Source organism: Stegostoma tigrinum, chromosome 22 (genome assembly GCF_030684315.1).
Source record: "Stegostoma tigrinum isolate sSteTig4 chromosome 22, sSteTig4.hap1, whole genome shotgun sequence".
In the NCBI taxonomy this organism is placed as follows: domain Eukaryota; kingdom Metazoa; phylum Chordata; class Chondrichthyes; order Orectolobiformes; family Stegostomatidae; genus Stegostoma; species Stegostoma tigrinum.
In genome coordinates, this window is record NC_081375.1 from 37,845,419 (window position 1) to 37,851,418 (window position 6,000).

The following is a 6,000-nucleotide window of genomic DNA, read 5'->3' on the forward strand; positions in this document are numbered from 1 at the left end:
GCCAGCTGCCAGTTTCAAAGTCAAGTGGAATTACGAAAAAACCCAAAGCGCAAGATATTATTTAGGTGAGCAAAGCGTTGAAAAAGAATTAATATGGAGCATTGTGTTTTGATGTTTTCCTCACAGAGAGGTACCAGAAATATGAAGGTGCCAGGTTAATAATCAATAAAAACTGTCAATAAACATATTACAAGTAACTTTCCTTCTATACCTGCCCACATATTGTAGCTTCTCAAGCTCGACAAAGGAAGAACTGTTGCAAAAAACTATGTTGTCATTTTGCAAATAAGACATGTTGAAGACATCCTCAAAAGCTACAATGTAATGGGTGGGGAACTGCATGCATATCATGCGTCAAAGTAACACTTTAAAATACAAATTACAAGATTGAGCTCCCATTGTTCTGTTTAAATTCTTAAAGGTGCAGGGAATGTTCAAAATAGGCAGATACTGAATTGGCTAGTACTCATTTTACAGCAAACTCCATTTTCATTCCCAGAAAACGTGTGCTGGCATTTGCTCCCAGAAAACAACATCTCAAATAAATTCTATGTTAATGTGCAGTGAGGATAGAATACAGCAGCACACTGAAGCTGCAGAAACACTACCTTTCACAACTTGCATTCACCATCCCCTAGCCCAGACTTACCTTTGGCCCTTTGTCAGTGTCCCAGGTTGTCCTTGTTGATCCCTGTCCATTGGTCAGGCGCAATCACATTTCTCGTCTGTTATCCTCAGTGGTGTTCCAATGGCATTTTACCTGCTCAAATGGTAATTCTTTTATCTTTATAATCTTGAGTAAGAACTTGAATGCAAACATAAAAAAAACATACTTTCTCAAATTTGGAGCCATCGCCTACTCCTATAAAGCAAGTCTCAGTTACTTGTTGTTAAGCAGGTTTTTCCCACCTAATGAACAACATTCTTTGCAGCATCTGACTGAACATTCCAGTTACTGTGTAACCACATTTTGTGACGTGCATGGTTCCAGACAATTACTTTCTGTGCCAAAAAAGAATGTGGGTTCAGGACTGTAGCCTTCATCCATATTGCCAGGTGTCACTGTGTTAGTAAATATCTGTGCAGTCGATCAAGTGAAGTTTGAATTCCTAGTTGTAATATTTCTCATAATTATCTAGATTTCCTTTCAGTCATATTGCCACTACTTAGATGATAACCAACTTTGGAACAGTCCTCTTTCAAAAGCTGTTTACCCATAAACTTGGAATCAATTTCTACTTCCTTTACATTCCTGTACATGGTACAAACTGGTAATTCAATCCGATAGGACTGATCCATCTTAACAGTTCCTAAAGTCACCCTTCCTTCCTGCTGATTTCTTTTTATGTCCTACAAGTAAGTCTTTCTATATTTAATGCCTCCATTATTTCTTACAATGATTATAGATTGTTTTATAAAGACATATTTCAGAATTATGTTGTGTTCTGTCCAGTAGTCAAAGGAATTGCCCATAACTTTTGTTTTCATTTGACATGCCTACCCCTTATGATTGACCATCTGCAGCACAGAAAGGGCAAGAAGATCAGGAAAACACCTGCTAGTTGTTTCTAGGTCTGAATTGATTTGATTTGGTTTGATTTATTATTGTTTTTAGTACCTAGGTACAGTGTTTCACATGCAGTACAGGCAGATCATAACATACAAAGAATCACAGGGTGTTTGAACAGAGAGAGGTAAACAAGGTTACAGCTGCAAAGACAGTGCACGAAAAACAAGATCAAGGTCAGATTTGAAATTTGAGAGGTCCATTCAGAAGTCTAATAACAGTAGGGAAGATGCTGTTCTTGAATCTATTGGTATGTGTGTTTAAGCTTCTGAGTCTTCTGCCTGACAGAAGAGGTTGGAAGAGGTTATGACTGGGTTGGGAGGGGTCTTTGATGATGTTGGCTTCCATTCTGAGGCAGCAGGAAGTCCAGATGGAGTTAATGGGTAGAAGACAAAAACCAAGAGACTGCAGATGCTGTAAATCAGGAGCAAAAATCAGAAGTTGCTGGAAAAGCTGAGGAAGTTTGGCAGCATCTGTGAAGAAAAAAATCAGAGTTAATGTTCAACGGACCCAAAACATTAACTCTGTTTTCTCCTTCACAGATGCTGCCAGACCTGCTGAGATTTGAAGAAAATGATGAGTCATTCTTCATATCATGTGACATAGTAGCAAAATAAATGTCATGGTTGAAGTAAAACTGGACACTGCCCATACTGAGCAGGTTGGCAGGTACAGCTCATGAGATTTATGCATCATTGTCAGAAGTTTTGATTATGAAGTAGTTAAAAAATGTTATTCTGGGTGTATATGTGTTAGTTCCTGAAGCTGCAGACATAAGTTTAAAAATTTAAGGAAACAGCCTGTGGAAACTTACACTGGATTTGAAAAGGCAATGTAAAATAATTTTGACAAGTGGATACAAGCATTAGGAGTGAATACCATCCATGAAGCTCCCAGAGAAATTATTTTCTTAGAAGAGCTCAAAACTTACCACCTTTAGTCATTAGAACCTGCTTTCAAGAAAATTTCAACATCTCTTTGTTGGTCTAGTTTTTAAATATTGACAGTCCCATTTTCCTTTCAACTTGTTTTAGTCCTTTTTCATGTACAAGCTGTCTCAGCTGCAATTGAATTCTCACTAAACCGAGTGACTCATCACTTGATGTACCCAGTACTTCTTGTATTTCTACCTGTGCTAAATGCAGTATCAATATGTTAATTATGTCTCCTAAGCTTTTACTGGAAATTCCACTTTTAGTTTGTTTGCAACAACTAATGCTGTTGCCTTAGGTTAAGACTTGTTAAATCAGTCAAGGTTGCACCATCTATCTGCAGAATGGTTTTAGTTGCTTCCAATACTATTGTTTTATAGTATGCATGGAGCAATGAGACAGACGGCAGAAATGGCTGATAATTACAAGTTGATCAATGAAACCAAACCTTTTTTTTGTCATCTTTATAAAACCCCAAATGGTAGAAAGTGGGACAATGAAAGGAAGGCAAGTAACTAGGCTAAAGAAGGGACATCTGGGAATTCCCTCGTGAATTCTTTCACGAACTGGAACCGAAGGTGCTGAAATGAGAGTTGTTGGCATAAGTATTCCCATTGTAACAAAGTGGAACACCTTTGCTCAGAATGCTGCAAGTTGCATGGGAAGTCCACAGGACATTAGGATTCATAAGAGTGAGTCTGACAGAGGAACTCAGAAGGAAAACACTTAAATCAAAGCATAGCTTTAACTATAACTAGGAGAATGCTTTGAGTGCTGGAGAAGTGATTAAGATAGGTGAGAGTTAAGAAGGATTTTTTTGTTAAAAGGAAAGATCACCTAGTTTTCTTCAAACAGTACATCTAAGGTCGTAACTATATTACAGGACACAGGAGCTGTACAAACACTTTTTTTCCAGACAAGAACATAGCTCCATCCCAAAGAATGCATAGAAAGCCAAATGTTTAATAGACAGAGATAATGGGAACTGCAGATGCTGGAGAATCCAAGACAACAAAATGTGAGGCTGGATGAACACAGCAGGCCAAGCAGCATCTCAGGAGCACAAAAGCTGACGTTTCGGGCCTAGACCTTTCATCTTAATAGACAGGATCAGTGGAAAGTACATGCGCATTCCTTTGTTCAGTGTGCACTTAGAATGTAACTTATTGCTCGGTGCAGTAGTCATGGGAATTGTTCTAAAATTACCTCTGGATGGAGTTCATTTACTGGGTAATTATTTGACTTAAGTGAAAGTTATAGTTTTGCCTATAATCACAGAAAGTCTAATTGACAGAGCAGTTACAGGTAGAAGCTCCAGGTATTTTTCCATTGAACTTGATGACCAGAACAATGGTTGAACAAAGTTCATCACCAGACGAACTGGTGATTCGTCTGGTCACAAGCAAATGTTAGAGTAGCCAAAACATTCTTTAAAGAAAGAGGCAATTCAAAAAGTGTTTAGTATGTCAGGCTCAGATAGCAGATCTGGAGGTAGGCACAGTTAAACTAATTTAACTCAATTAGCATACTCTGAAGCTGAGGATAAAGGAGTTTCAAAGTTACTTTTGTTAAAAATGTAGTTCTGATGAGTAAATGGAAACATCCTCACAGACCTGCTGACAAGGATGGATGGTTGAACATCAAATAGTGACACCACCCAGATTTAGTAAGGAAATATTGCGAGTAGCTCATAAAATTCCTATGGCAATGCATGTAGGCACACGGAAAACTCAAGCTTTGACGACAGTTACTTTACTTGGTCATGATGTTGTGAAGACATAGTACCGTTCTGTAAAGCATATGAAAATTAGGTTGTAGGAAGACTTCAATAAGACTTCAATATGTAATCAGATCAGTACCTTTAATACCCAGGCAAGTTTTTGAAGAACCAATAGAATGTTAGAAGACCGTGCAGGACTATTACCAAAACCAAACATGGGGGACCAGTATTTCCTTATAGATATGCATGTGATAATTCAACTCCTAGGAGCTATTTCTTTTAGAATGTTTACTTCTAGGGGAATAACAGAAAAATCAACTGTTTCAAAACTCATTAGAGGCTAATTAAAGGAATACAGTTTAATCAAAGTTTCAAACTTTGGTTCAATTTTTTTCAGGACATAATAAGTAATTTAGTTATGAAATATTCCACTGCATTGGAGGTGGCTCATTGGTCTATGTTTATGATTTTTGCTTAGAGTATTGTATTTTGTTGACATGCGAGAGGTCTCAGGTTCAAGCCCACATTTCCAGGTGGCCTGTTGGCTCAGTGGTTAGCACTGCTGCTTCACAGCATCAAGAGCTGGGGTTCAATTCCACCCTTGGGCAACTGTCTGTGTGGAGTTTACATGTTCTACCCCAGTGTGCATGTGCCGGCTCTGGTTTCCTCCCACAGTCAAAAGATGCGCAGACTAGGTGGATTGGCCATGCTAAATCGCCCATAGTGTTCAGGGATGTGTAGAGTAGGGGGATAGTTCTGGGTGGGATGCTCTGAGGGTCAGTGTGGACTTGTTGAGCCAAAGGGCATGTTTCCACACTGTAGGGATTCTATGAATGAATAGCATCGTAGGTTGCTTTTAGACAAACTTCAGACTCTCAAGACAATGATTCAGTCATATTGCCGCAAATACCTGTAGGATTAGAACAGAAGATTTCCCTCCACAGATGCTGCCAGACCTGCTGATTTTTTCCAGTAATTTACAGTTTTGTTTCTGATTTCCAGCATCCGCAACTTTTTGTTTTTTTTTTATGAAACCTTCAGGTTCAGTCAGCCTGCTCAAAGTTTTGACTTTATCCCAGTTGGATGGCAAGGATTAGAAGCACAGCATTGTTGGACCTACCAAGCTGCTCACTACGGATGGTGGGAATTTTAATTCTAAAACAGGTTAATTTGCTGCAGTTGGATGTTGTACTATGATTTGAAACAGTGTATGTTTTGAATAAGTAGACAGTACTTTAAAGAAAGCTGCACTCAAACATATCTGTCTTAACAAGCACACTGTGTGAGGTGGATGAAATAAATGGAGAAAAAATAAAGCAGAGTTAAGCATTTGATTGAACATAATGATATAACTGCATGATATAAGTTGTACATGGGGCTACTTTTCCAATGAGGAAATAAAAAATTAAGTGAGCCATTTTATAACAATAAATCAAGAAAGCAAATTGGATCATTGTTGTGCTTATTGTAATGATTATTTGATGTTTTAATTATTGCATCTATTCTCACGTTTTGACTGAATCTGTTATTGCAGCTGTCACACCATACTCCCAATATTAACACTATCAACCTGCCCTGTCCCCAACCTGCCTCTCTCATTCTCTGACAGAGCACATCTCCTATGGAGAATGTAAACCCTATCCCCTCCCATTGCTGACATAGATAGGAGACTCACCCTGTTCCTACCGTTGAAGTTGCTTGCCAACTTAGTCTTTGTAAACCTATCAAACCTTTTACTTTCAGATTGTTTATGGCCAAGATTTCTTGCCAGCCTTTTCAGC

The 6,000-nt window shown here is 38.5% G+C and overlaps 1 protein-coding gene across 1 annotated transcript in view; it reads right to left on the reverse strand.

Moving 5' to 3' along the window:
* The window catches only part of LOC125463661 (nuclear distribution protein nudE-like 1), an 87,399-nt gene extending 86,602 nt beyond the window's left edge, over window positions 1-797 (reverse strand). Inside the window, exon 1 of the mRNA XM_048555223.2 lies at window positions 650-797. The gene's annotated coding sequence lies outside the window, so the exon portion shown is untranslated. The remainder of the gene's footprint in view (window positions 1-649) is intronic.
* Between the last annotated feature and the right edge of the window lie 5,203 nt (window positions 798-6,000).